This window comes from Sorex araneus, chromosome 1, assembly GCF_027595985.1.
Source record: "Sorex araneus isolate mSorAra2 chromosome 1, mSorAra2.pri, whole genome shotgun sequence".
NCBI lineage: Eukaryota > Metazoa > Chordata > Mammalia > Eulipotyphla > Soricidae > Sorex > Sorex araneus.
Window position 1 is genome coordinate 411,510,096 of NC_073302.1, and position 14,693 is coordinate 411,524,788.

At 40.2% G+C, this 14,693-nt stretch overlaps 1 non-coding gene across 1 annotated transcript; it reads right to left on the reverse strand.

Annotated features, from left to right (window-relative positions):
• Positions 1-10,553: 10,553 nt before the first annotated feature.
• LOC129401270 (U6 spliceosomal RNA) lies at positions 10,554-10,660 on the reverse strand. Its single transcript, XR_008628201.1, has one exon. It is a non-coding gene; the product is annotated as a U6 spliceosomal RNA (small nuclear RNA).
• Between the last annotated feature and the right edge of the window lie 4,033 nt (positions 10,661-14,693).

Below are 14,693 nucleotides of genomic sequence, written 5' to 3' on the forward strand. Positions count from 1 at the left end.
GTGTCATACAAGTGCAAATGGTTTTACAAAAGGTCAGGCAGTTTATCTCCACTGGGGTGATTTATGTTAGTTGCTCTGGTTGTTTATCTCTTCGGCAACTCTACTGCCAGGAATAGAAGGAAAATCCTGAGACATCTTATTCTTCATTAGGCAGCAGAGGAAGTGGTTTAAAGTCCCTGTCCAGGTTATTAATTAACCATTTAACTTGGTTCTGTAATAAAACCTCAGGAATGCTTTCTTCGTAAAAGAATATTTCAGATGAAGAAAATGAAATATCTAAAACAATATGCTGTGTATATCACTGAAATATAGTACTCATCTTCTCCCCATAGTTCACTTTCCACAGAGGCAATGGCAGGCTTTGAACACCCATTAGTATTTAGTTAGAATTTAATCAACCTTTTCATTCACCAGGGGTAAAATAAGCTGTCACCCGAAGATAATATTTAGGTGCCAGACAAATGACTTCCCTGAGTTCATCCCCGACTCTAGAAGGTCTCTGGATTGGTACTAATAATATGAGTAATGAGCAAAGTTAGCCAGCATGCTTATCTCCCAGAAACTGACGTGCATCTCAGTTTTTCTCTCCACCTATTTCGCACTCTAACTGCCAAGCATATTTAGAATCCCTAAATCTGTGAGGTGTCAACAGTTGAAAAATTGGAGCCTTGAAAAAGTAGTGGAGTTCATCTAGAGATAAGCCAGAATTAGATGCTAGAGAATCTAAGTTTTTACATGGGTCAAGAAGTGGAAACTTCCTTTCAATGACTAATGCCCCACTTCCCTTATCACCTCATTCCTGCTCATGGCACACCAGAGCCTTGCTATGTCCACTTCCTGGACCTGTCATCTCAGAAGAAATGGTTATGATGGGCATTTTTGATGGCTGAATCAGACTGAAGTTGGTGGATCCCCAGGGGTGGCTTATGTGAAGCAGAGAGGAGAGAGATGGTCACTTCCTCCTGATCCACTTCTGTCACCCCAGGACTGGCTGGGAGGTTAGAACTGATAAAGTCTGCTATGAGCCCCTGCACAGCACAGGTCAGAGTCCCGCCAGCCCTAGTGGGTGACCATCAAGCCACACCTGATGTCCACTTGTTTCTTGCCACGGGAGTTGATCCCCACCACCTCATTTCTAGGGGACCCACAAACTCAGGCTGGAATGAGGAATTGCTCTTTGCACGAAAGGAAAGCCAGGCATTAGGCTTTATCCAGGATTTCCAGGAACTTTGTCCTATCCCACAGAAAAGAATTTCAGGAGTAGACAACAGTGAAGTAAAAGCATTTTATTTGGAGGTTTTGAGGAGAGGATGGAGGGAGCGAAAAGTGGGAATAACACGCTCAAGAGAGAATGTGGGCTTCCTCAAAGGTGGAGAGGGCCCCAGTACACACTCAAGAGGGGGGATGTGGGCAACACATGTGCTCAGGCATCACATGTGCTGGACCATGTGGACACAAGCAGCACATGGGCTCCATATACATGCAAATAAATGCATATACATGCACTTCCTGTGTTCAAGGCTTGTGTAGGGTTTTTCCCCAAGCTGCCTCACTGGGGCTTCTGTGCAGGTAAGAGTGCATTGCTAGGGTGGTTGCCAAGGTGGGAAGTGTTGGGAGTGGTTGATGGTATTTTTTGAATTTCTTCTCCTGGTCTTTGTTCCTGCTATAGCTTCTCTCAGAGAAGCAGGAGGTGGTAGTGGTGGTGATAGGGGGGGCGTCCGGGGTGTGAGTGTGTGTGTACTTGGGGAGGAGGTTATCCAGCCATCTCTGGGTCTCTTAGCACCAGGTTAAGTTACAAGGCCTTAGCTCACAGGGCGAGTCCTGAACGCCTTAGTACTCGGTGGTTTTACTACTCCCTAGGAATTCTTTTGCCATGGGGGACCTTCCCTGTCTACCTGCCCATATATCAAGACTGTTGACAATTATGTTGTCAAGGTTATTCCCCCAAGATGGAGGGATTTGAATTTTTATGATTACATACTCAAAGAAATGCTTCGCAGAGAAAAATGAGACTTTCATGAATGACTTTTAGTCAAGTGGCATATGTTTGGGCATGGAAACAATGAGTATCATACTGTTTTCATAGGTCACAACAAATCAAGGGTCGCCTGCACTCTTATTCCAAAGACTGACCTTGGAACATTTCCCACTGATTACCGAGAAGTAACAACAGTGGAAATATCCATCCTACCACTTGTAGAGCTTTTTTCTTTTAAATAAAAAAAAAACTAGTTTTACCTATGCATCCTTTATTGGCTAGTATTGATACATATGTATTTTGAGAACAATAGCAGAAGTGTTTCTTTCTTAAATCCTGCTTTCCATCATGGGCCTTCACTAAGCCTCAGATCCTGGCTATCTCAAAGCCAGACCACCGCCCAATTAGCACAGCCAGCCCCGGCTCTTCAAGTTCTGCCATTATACGTGGGGTCAGGTTGTCTGTTGAACTGAGTTCCCTGTGAGTGGCTCATTTTTCAAATTAAAGAAGTCCAAATCCTTTCTACCATTCTTTATTTCTTTGCTTTAAATTTTTTTTTGAGGTGGGGGTCCACACCCTATGGTACTCAGGGGCTTCTCCTGGAATAATCTCAGGTAAGTGACCTCAGGTTACCAAATAAATAATCTAATCCCAAAGACCGATTATGTCCAGAAAAGCCAATATTCAACTGAAAGCCACAAACCTTATTTTATTTATTGTTGTTATATACCTGTGGCGTATTTGATACGCCAAAAACAGTAACAACAAGTCTCACAATGGAGACATTACTGGTGCCTGCTCGAGCAAATCGATGAGCAATGGGATGACAGTGATACAGTGATACAGTGATTATTTGATTACTGAATACAGTGCTTCACATACAAGGCCCATGTTCTACCACTGAGCAATATCCCCTCTGATATATTTTTTTAATAATTTGTGTGTGCCTAACAGAATTCTTTACTCTGAATTTATTGGCATAAGTGTCTCTTGGCAGAGAGTCTCTTGCCCCCCGCACCTGGCTGTCTTCCCTGGGCCCCTCGGAGGTGGTGGGCTTCAGTTTCCCTCCCTGCCCCAAAGAGAGCTCCTAGGGCCAAACACCTCCGGAACCCAGCCACAGCCATGCTCAAGGCCCCTCTCCACACATTCGGACGAGCCTCACGCATGAAGGAACCGGCAGAGGAACCCAGGTGTGTGGGACCCAGGGCTGAGACTTCCAAGCCTGCTCGGATCAGGACTGGGCCTCTTCTGCCCAGATTCCCCATTTTCCAGTAGCTAGGCGGTCACACTCAGGGACTGACCCTGGTGCCATGTAATCCCACCAACGGCCAACAGTCAGAGACTATAAAACCAAGCTCCCAGAAGTGAGCAGCTGTGAGACATCTTATGGCCTAGTTAACCCTCCAGGACAGCCTGGCAAGCTACCGGGAGTTTCCTGCCCACATGGGAGAGCCTCGCAAACTCCCCATGGTGTATTCATATGCCAAAACCCGTAACAATGATGGGTCTCATTCCCCTAACCCTGAAAGAGCCTCCAATATGGCACCATTGGAAAGGACAAGTAAAGAGAGGCTTCTAGAAATCCCAGGGCTAGGACAAATGGAGACATTACTGAAACTACTCGAGAAATTTGACGATCAATGGGATGATGATGATAATAATGGCATAAGTGTAAATATCTCTTAATTTTGCAAGTATAACCTGTAACTTTGACTTTCTTATAATGCTTATTCCCATTATTGTTTCTCTTTTCCTTTTCAGTGGTTCAGTGTTACCAGAGATTTGTGTATTTCATTGGGATTTTCTAGTTAGAAGTAACTTTATTTTAATAAATCTAGGGCGTCTTTGGGTGGTTATTTTCTATTTAATGTTTTTGTTTTTATCTTTTTAAGTTCTTCCTAATTTCTTGGTTTGGGTTTTTATTTCTATCATCAGGAGTTGAAAGCTTAATGCATTTATTTTCTGTCTCCTTGTTTTCTATAAATGCACATATGATTGTACATTTCTGCTGAGTATTGCTTTGGCTGCGTGCCCTAGGTGGAAAGTGTGCTATTCTCCTTGATATTCATTTCATCAGTAATTTTGGATGCGATTTCTTTTTTAACCCAAGAATTACTCAGAAAGATGGCTTTTTAATGTTTCAAGATGCTTTTATTTCACCCTCACATCTGTTTTTCAATAGATGAATTCAATTCAATTGCATTCTTTAAATATCACAAATCGGTCTTAAGTATTATTTAGCATCTCATTGTTTCTGTAGCTGGGCAGCTACCAGATGTTATTCATCTGCCTACTAAGTTGTTCCTTTATCAGAGTTAGATACCATCCAAAATCTTTCTGATACCTTTTTTAAATAGCTATCATGTCTTTTTTTTTTTTTACTGGAAGCAGTTAAATTAAAATTTAAATGAAAGAATGAACTTATCTGGGGCTGGAGAGACTAGTACAGTGGGTAGGTGAGTAGTGTGCTTGCATAGCACACGGCTGACCTGGGTTCGATCCTTGGCATCTCATATGGTGCCCTGAAGACTTCCAGAAGAGATTCTTGAGTGCAGAGCCAGGAGTAAGCCCTGAGCATTGCTGGGTGTACCCCCCCACCCCAAATTAACTCATATTTCCACACTTGAGATATTGAGAAAGTAATGGCCCAGTTTTGGCCAAGCCTTGTGGACATAACTTTCACCTAAGCACTTCTGGGTTTAAAGAAAAGACATTCTCTAAATTCATGACATTGTTGAGGAAGTGAGCATACGAGCCCTCCGCTTGAAGACAAGGCTAAAAGAGCAGTGGGAGTTACATGCAGTAAGTTCCTTTCTATTCCTTCTTACTTGTCTACCAGTACCTTATTCTTTTTTTCCCAAGGTTTTGGATTATACACAGAGGTGACTGAAGGCTTTGTTGCAGTGTCCTTCTGAGCCCCATTATAATAAATATGTTTCCCTTAAGAGTAACTTATACTATACATTCTTAGAGTTAGATATATTATATATTACTCCCTCAAAATGAAAAAAAAAACCGCTAAAACAAGCACAATAGCACTGTTGTCCTGTTGTTCATAGATTTACTCTAGCGGGCACCAGTAACATCTCCACTGTGAAAATTATTGTTACTGTTTTTGGTTTATCGAACACGAATGCATAGCTTGCCAGGCTCTGCTGTGTGGGTCGGATACTCTCTGTAGCTTGCCGGGCTCTCTGAGAGGATTGGAGGAATCGAACCCAGATCAGCTGCATGCAAGGGAAACTCCCTACTCGCTGTGCTATTGCACCAGTCCAAACAAGATGCTAGCAAAAGTCACCAAAACAGAGATTTTGCTCCTACCTAGCTTCTCCGTGCTCCTTAGAGAACAGAAAGGAGTGAAGTGTGGTGCAGTCTTCACCCAAGCGGCCAAGATTCTCACAAGCCAACTTTTCCCAGAATCCTCAGCTATTGGTCTGCTCTTCCTTCCAGCTTTCCAGATCCCTTAACTGCTGGTCCTCCGGAGCTCCTTGAGTTTATCTCAGTTCCCCAGACTAGGCTGGAGCCCTAGTAAGCCCCTCTCTCCAGGCCCAAGAGCTATTTGGCTGAAAGAGGATGTGATCTTTGGATTAGAAGTGAGTTAGGGAGTTTGATGGCTCAGAGGAATATCAGAAAGCAAATACCTCCCTCCCCCAGATGTGGATGTTTTTTGTCATTTTTATAAACATTAAATGTCATAGCAAAATGTGAATTTGACATACTTTCATTATTAGTAGGATTAGATCTTTTTAATGATCATTCTTATTTTTTTCTTTTTAGTGCAGTTAACATAGTTTTTTTTCCTAATTTATTTTTTTAATTAAGATTTTTATTAGTGAATCATCGTGAGGTACAGTTACAGACTTACAACTTTCCGTGCTTGTGTTTCAGACATACAATTCTCAATACCCATCCCTTCACTAGTACCCATTCTCCACCACTGATGATCCCAGTATCCCTCCCATCCCCCACCCCATTCCCCTACCCCACCCCACCTCTGTGGCAGGGTACTCCCTTTTGTTCTCTCTCTCCTTTTGGGTGTTGTGGTTTGCAATAGAGGTATTGAGTGGCCATCGTGTTTGATCTATAGTCTACTTTCAGCGTGCATCTCCCATCCCCAGCGGGTCCTCCAACCACGCTTTACCTGGTGTTCCCTTCTCTATCTGAGCTGCCTTTTCCTCCAGCATGTGAGGCCAGCTTCAGGCCATGGAGCCAACCTCCTGGCACTTATCTCTACTATTCTTGGGTGCTAGTCTCCCATTCTGTTACCTTATATTCCACAGATGAGTGCAATTTTTCTATGTCTGTCTCTCTCTTTTTGACTCATTTCACTTAACATGATACTTTCCATGTTTATCCACTTATATGCAAAGGTCATGATTTCATCTTTTCTAACAGCTGCATACTATTCCATTGTGTAGATGTACCAGAGTTTCTTTGACCAGTCATCTGTTCTTGGGCAGTCAGTTGTTTTCCAGATTCTGGCTAGTGTAAACAGTGCTGCAATGAACATCTGAGTACAGATATCATTTCAATTATACTTTTTGGCCTCTCTGGGATATATTCCCAGGAGTGGTATTGCTGGGTCAAATGGGAGCTCAATTTCTAATTTTTTGAGAAGCGTCCATACTATTTTTCCAAAAGGGCCGAACTAGTTGGCATTCCCACTTGCAGTGTAGGAGAGTCCCTTTCTCCCCACATCCACGCCAACAGTGGATGCTTTTATTCTTTTGAATGTGTGCCAGTTTCTGTGGTGTGAGGTGGTATCTCATAGCTGTTTTATCTGCATCTCTCTGATTATTAGTGATGAAGAGCATTTTTTCATGTGCCTTTTTACCATCCATATTTCTTTCTTGAGAAAGTTTCTGTTCATTTCATTGCTCCATTTTTGGATGGGGTTAGATGTTTTCTTCTTGCAGATTCTGGCCAGTGCCTTGTATATCCTTGATATCAACCCCTTGTCAGATGGGTATTGGGTGAATATTATTTCCCATTATGTAGATTGTCTTTGTATCTTGGTCACTGTATCTTTTGCAGTGAAGAAGCTTCTTAGTTTAATATAGTTCCATTTGTTTATCTCTGTTTCCACTTGGTTGGTCTGTGGCATGTCGTCTTTGAAGATACTGTTAGCCTCAATATCGTGGAGTGTTTTGCCAACCTTGTCTTCAATGTACCTTATGGATTCTGGTCTGATATTGAGGTCTTTAATCCATTTTGATCTGATTTTTGTGCATGGTGTTAGATCAAGGCCTAAGCCCATTTTTTTTGCATGTGGTTCTCCAGTTATGCCAGTACCATTTGTTAAAGAGGCTTTCTTTGCTGCACTTCACATTTTTTGCTCCCTTGTCAAAGATTAGATGTTCATACATTTGGGGTTATGTGTAGGGATATTCCACCCTGTTCCATTGGTCTGTGGCTCTGCCTTTGTTTCAGTACCATGCTGTTTTAATTGTTACTGCTTTTTAGTAGAGTTTGAGATTGGGGAGGGTGATGCCTCCCATCTTTTTTTCCCAAGAATTGCTTTAGCTATTCCTGGGCATTTGTTGTTCCACATGAATTTCAGGAGTGATTGATCTATTTCTTTGAAGAATTTCATGGGTATCCTTATAGGGATCGCACAGAATCTGTATAGTGCTTTGGGGAATATTGCCATTTTGACAATGATAATTCTTTCTATCCATGAGCAGGTAATATGTTTCCATTTCCTCATATCCTCTTTTATTTTATGGAGTAGCGTTTTGTAGTTTTCTTTGTAGAGGTCCTTTACCTCCTTAGTTAGGCTGATTTTGAGGTACTTGATTTTCTGGGACATGATTGTGAATGGGATTGTTTTTTTCATGTCACTTTTCTCCGTCTCATTATTTGCGTATAGGAAGGTCATGGATTTTTGGGTATTGATTTTATAGCCTGCCACTTTACTGTACAACTCTTGTTTCTAGGAGTTTCTTGGTAGAAGTTTTAGGATTCTCTAGACATAGTATCATATTATCTGCAAACAGTGAAAGCTTGATTTCTTTCTTTCCTATCTAGATGCTCTTAATGTCTTTTTCTTGTCTAACTACTATTGCAAGTACTTCCCGTACTATATTGAACAGAAGTGGTGAGAGTGGACATCCTTGTGTCGTTCCTGATCTTAGAGGGAAGGCCCTTAGTTTTTCCCCATTGAGAATAATGCTTGCCATAGGTTTGTGGTAGATGTCTTTGACTATCTAGAGGAAAGTTCCTTCTAAACCTATTCTGATGAGAGTTTTCATCATGAACGGATGTTGGCTCTTGTCAAATGCTTTCTCTACATCTATTGATACAATCATATGGATTTTACCTTTACTTTTGTTGATATGATGGATTATGTTGATTGATCTTTGAATGTAAAACCAACCTTGCATCACTGTGGTGAATCCCACTTGATCGTAGTGTGTGATCTTTTTGATGAGTTGTTGGATTCTATTTGCTAATAGTTTTTTGAGGATCTTTGCATCTGTGTTCATCAAGGATATAGGCCTGTAGTTTTCTTTATTAACAGTGTCTTTGTTTGCTTTTGGTATTAGGAAGATATGTGCCTCATAGTAACTCTCTGGGAGAGTTCCTGTTTCTTCAATTTCCTAGAAAAGCTTGAGGAGAACTGGCAACAGGTCCTCTTTAAATGTTTGGAAGAATTCTCTAGTAAATCCATCTGGGCCTGGGCTTTTGTTTTGGGGAAGACTTTTGATTACAATTTCGATTTCTTTGCTACTAATGGGTCTATTTAGGTATTCCAAGTCTTCTTGGTTCAGTCTTGGGAGATAATAGGAATTCAGGAATTTATCCATTTCTTTTAGGTTCTCTTGTTTTGTGGCATACAGACATTCAAAGTAGTCTTTGATGATCTTTTGAATTTCATTAGTTTCCGTTGTGATGATCCCTTTTTAATTTCTGATCCAGTTTATTAGGGTTCTCTCTCTCTCTTTCTTTGTGAATCTTGCTAGTGGTTTATCAATCTTGATTATTTTCTCAAAGAACCAGCTCTTTGTTTCATTAAGCTTTCAAATTATTTTTGGGTTTCCATGTCATTAATTTCTACTCTATGTTTTATTATTTCCTTCGGCCTGGTTTGTGTTCCTTTTGTTGATCTTTTTTTAAGATCTTGAGCCTGTGAAGTCAAGTTATCTATGTAGGCCCTTTCTTCCTTCCTGAGGAATGCTTGCAAAGCTATAAATTTTCTTCTTAACACAGCTTTAGCTGCATCCCATAGGTTTTGGTAGCCGTGTCTTCATTATCATTTGTTTCCAGGTATCTGTTAATTTCTTCTTTGATTTCCTTCCTGAGCCACTCATTGTTCAACATTGAGTTGTTTAATTTCTAGGTGTTTGATTTGGTTCTCCACGTCTTTGTGTGATTAATTTCTATCTTCAGTGCATCGTGCTCTGAAAAGATAGTTGATACAATTTCTATCTTTCTGATTCTATTGAGGTATATTTTGTGACCCAGCATAGGGTCTATTTTAGAAAATGTTCCGTGTGCACTGGAAAAGAATGTGTATCATTTCTTTTTGGGGTGTAAATCCCTGTATAAGTCTGTTAACCCTCTCTCTTTTATTTCTTTCTTCAGAGCTAGTGTTTTCTTGCTGAGTTTTGTTCTTGTTGATCTATCCAGAGGTGACAAGTGGTGTTGAAGTCTCCAACTACCATTGTATTTCTAGAAATGTACTCCTTAAAATCTGTTAGCAGTTGTTTTAAGTATTTAGCTGGCCCCTCATTAGGTGCATATACATTAAAGAGTGTGATTTCTTCCTGTTGTACATATCTTTTGATAAATAGAAAATGTCCTTTACTGTTCCTTCTAATCTTTTTTAACCTGAAATCTATGTTGTCAGATACTACTATAACCACCCCAGCTGTTTTGAGGGAGTTGTTTGCTTGCAAGATTGTTTTTCATCCTTTAACTTTGAGTCTGTGTTTGTTCTGATTGTTCAGATGTGTTTCTTGTAGGCAGCAGAATGTTGGTTTCAGTTTGTGGATTCATTATGCCACTCTGTGTCTCTTGATTGGTGCATTTAGACCATTGACATTGAGAGAGATTATTGTCATGGGGTTTTGTGCCATCTTTCTGTAAGGGTTTATTGTGTTTATGAGTGTTTTCCTTCTTGTCTTACAGAAGCCCTTTTAGTCCTGCTTTTAAGTTTGGTTTTTGAGTCTATGAAGTTCCTGAGATGTTGTTTATCTATAAAATGGTGTATCGTTCCATCTAGTTTGAGTGAGAGTTTAGCTGGATAAAGTATTCTTGGTGAGGCGTTCATTTCATTGAGTTTTTTCAATATATCCACCATTGTCTTCGGGCTTGGAGGGTTTCCTCTGATAGGTCTGCTGTAAATCTAAGGGGTGCTCCTTTGTATGTGATTTCCTTCTTTGACTTTGCTGCTTGCACTATTGTGTCTCTATCCATGGTATTCATCATTCTGACTATGATATGCTTTGGAGTGCTTTATTAGGGTTTGTTTTAGCTGGCACCCTTCTGGCTCCTTGGATCTGGATGCCCGCATTCTCTAACTCTGGGAACTTTTCAGCAATGATTTCTTTAACTGTGGATTTTTCATTGGGGTAAAAATGTGGAATGCTTCATGAATTTGCATGTCATTCTTGAGCAGGGGCCATGCTAATCTTCTCTGTATCGTTCCAATTTTAGTATATGTGCTGCTAAAGCGAGCACATACAGTTTCATTTAGGGGGAGAGAATGAAAGAGATATGTGTTCAAGAGAGAATATGAGTTTCTCTAAAAGGAAAATAGTTGAAAGTAAATATCTCAGGATGAGATGTGGGGGAGTCTGCAGGAGAAAGAATGCCTATCCCCTTGTTTTTATATATATTGCTTCATCAACTTCTTCCCATTTTCCTGTGGATTAGTTTTTCCCTCCAATAATTTGCATTTTTCTGTATAGAATATAAATATTTTCTGATACATGCAAATATAAATAAATTCTATTTTTATATTTAACACAAGAAGATATGAATTATGTATACCATATACATATCACTAAAATTTAATTCTCACATTTATACAATTTTGTAGATTGATGCATTTCCTGGAATAATCTTTTGTGGTTAAATGCATCATAGCAGTTGTTGCTTGACATTGTTTTGTGGTGCCATTTCTTGCACAAAAGATTTAAATGTTCATTTAAGTAAATTTTTTTTCTTTATTAAGAATAAAATGAAATTGACTGAGATGATCTATCTTTTCCACAGCCTCCAATTTCTAAGAAAATGTTGAACGGGGAAAAGTGATGATTCACTTCTCTGACTATGACAATAAATAATAGGTGATATTAATAGGAAAAAAACTGGGCTGTTTTAACATTTATATACTGGAGGTTTAAAAAGCTGCTTAAATGTCAATTTGTGCTAAATGACAGACTTTAAAAGAGGCCTGCAAAATTAACTGTCAAGGTTATAAATCCAAAGGAAAAATCCCCAAACCTTAGGTCACATGAATGTCTGCCCGGACTGGGTAATTTTCACTTTAAACACTTTTTGGTTGACAGGCGTAATCTGTAAATGTCAAAGCCATATTATTTACAGGACAGGGTGGCTGAATCATCTTGAAATAATCAAAAGAAAAAAAGAGTTGATGTGCATTATGGATCATCTTAATACTATGATATTAATGGAAAAGGCACACAGAGCAGGAACACAGTCAAAAAGCATGTTTTAGCTACTTTGAAAGGGTATGTCTCAACCCCCAGGAAAGCTATTTAATTCCCTATCATGTAAGAGTATGGCATAAACCTAGAATAATAAAGATGCCAAATTTGACATTTCAAATACAAAGGTGAATTTTCCCATATACAAAGCCATTTTTTGTGATAATGAATCATATAGTTCATATCCTCCCCTTGTATCAAGTATTAAATCCTTTATAGATAACACTTGATAAGAACATGCACATGTTTCTGGTTGACTTAGTAATTCTGAGAACTCTCTTATGACATTTCTTAATGATATAAAATTTTAGCTTTTGGCTGCATTTGGTATTATTTGCATATCAGTGCTTGGCATGAGAAAAAAATCAATTTATGAACTGCTAATAACAATTTATTAATTTTGTTTACTAAAAGGGAACTTCAGGAAGTTTCTTCCCTCTTCCAACCCTAAGCTAACCCTTGTACCATACATTGCCCGCTCCCCCCAAGGGGCCATCTTATGGGACGATTGTTGGAGGCCATTTCAGAGGCAACCAGAACCACTTAGGGTTGGATCGATACCCTCTGCACGGTTGCTGGCTTCTGACGTAGCACCTGGAACTTGGATCCTTCCATCTTTTAACATCTAGACTTACTCCAGGCATGTTTTGCTCTGTGACAGCCCTAGCCTGTGGCTTGAACAGTACCACACAACCTCAGGTATTCATGATTCTCATCCCTCCACCCTAGTCATCACCCCAGTTTCTTCAACCTGTTTCAGATGGTGACATGTGTATTCACACAATGATTTTATTTTTTTTTTTTGCTCTCGCTGTATGCATTCAGTATCTGGAGCTGTTTCCCTCACCCCGGAGAGATGATGGCAATGGACAGACAAATGAGGAAATGAAGGCCAGGTTGGTTGGTGATCAGCTTGTTTTTTTCCAGTATAGTCTTGGTCTGCCTCCTTCCAGTCTCACCCACTCCCATATTCCTCCTCCTTGTGCCCATTCTTACAGCCTTAGTTATAGAACAAATCATGAAAGGTTGGGGGTAGCAATTACACATAGGTATATTTGTACAATCAACAGAGGCAAAGTCCTTCCCTTCGGGGCAAGCTTCTTTTTTTTTATATTTTTTATTATTTATTTACTTTTAATTAATGAATCACCGTGGGGGTACAGTTACAGATTTATACATTTTTGTGCTCATGTTTCCCTCATACAAAGTTCGAGACCCATCCCTTCACCAGTGCCCATTCTCCACCACCAATAAACCCAGCATCCCTCCCAGCCCCCCATTTCCATCTCCCCCACCCCACCCTACCAATATGGCAGGGTATTCCCTTTTGTTCTCTCTCTCTAATTAGGTGTTGTGGTTTGCAATAAGGTGTTGACTGGCCATTGTGTTCAGTCTCTAGAGGGAAGCTTCTTCTAGGACAAATTCTCATCCAACAAAGTAATCTACCTAAGGGTAAAATATCAATTAGGGGTGCATTTCTCCTTTCCTTAGCAAATAACCATTTAAACATTCATCTTAATTCTACTTCTTAATAATATTAGTCATTTTGTATGGACACAGAGATATATTAAGCTTATAAAGTGGCTTTCCTGGGATACCTAGTGATAGATCCCAGACTACAGTACTCAGGCCAGATTAGTTCTTCCTATCCCTAGCAGGATCCTTATCCAATTGTTCCTCTTTGGATCATGACAGAATTTGTCCATGACTGTGCTCTTAAATTATAGTTAAGTTTTTTGGCGCTTGGCCTATCCCATTTTGATACCAGGGTAGCTTACAGCTTGCCCTGAATCTATCCATTTCCTTCTCTGGCACCCTCCTTTGGGGATACTAGGAACTAAGGGCAACTGAGGCTTAAGTTGAATAAATGTAACAGATGCCCAGGAGTAAATATTATTCAAAGTCAATTAGCTCTTAATTTACAAAAACATAGCATTAACTGTCTTCCTGTGTCTATACAAAAAGACATTGCACTAAAGCAAACTATGCAAAGGACATAAGGGAAAGAGAAAAGTAATATTTCACTTACAAATGAAAAATTCAGAGTCCTTAGAAAAAAATTGACCTTACAAGTCATAGGGTCTGATTTGGGGATATAGGTGATTAACAGATAGGGGAAGCAGAGCACACAGGAGAAGTTAAGATAAACACAGGAATAGGAGTGCCTCAAGAGCACTGTGATGGGTACTGGACCGATAGCACAGCGGGTAGGGCATTTGCCTTGCACTCAGCTGACCCGGGTTCGATTCCCAGCATCCCATATGATCCCCTGAGCACTGACAGGAGTAATTCTTGAGTGCATGAGCCAGGAGTAACCCCTGTGCATTGCTGGGTGTGACCCCAAAAGCAAAAACAAAGAATAAAAAAGAGCATTGTGATGGGTGTAACTCAATTAATCTAAGCTCCTTGCAGCGGGGGCAAAGGAGAAAGTATGAACCAATGATAGGGAGCAACTTGAGATCATTATGAAGATACTTTTCTTTGGTCATACTTGTTTTCTTTTTTTTTTAATTTATTATTATTTGCACTAACATATGCCTCAGAGACCTGGGCCTTGTGGAAACAGGACCAGAATGCTATTCAGGTATCCCAAAGAGGAATCTAAAGAGCTATGCTTGAAGTATCACATTCCACTCAAATGAGAGAAGGAATCTGGAGTTCCGACCTCTGTCAACTATCAAGAATCAGGGATCCTGTCTCATTTGCCAAGGCGTCGAAAATCAGATGGGCCAGACATGTAATGAGATTTAGAGATGACCGCTGGACTAGAGCTGTTACTGACTGGATTCCACAGGACTCCAAAAAACCGCGTGGCCGCCCACCTACGAGATGGTCAGACTTCTTTGTCAAAACCCTGAAACAAACAGTTTGAGGCTCTTCATGTTCCTGGAGTGAGTAGATGCCATCGGGCTACACTAGCATGTGATAGGGACTAATGGAGACGTCACTGGCGCCCACTCGAGCAAATCGAAGATCAACAGGATGACAAGTGATACAAGTGTTTTATTATTATTATTATTTTTGTAATAGCGAATCATCGT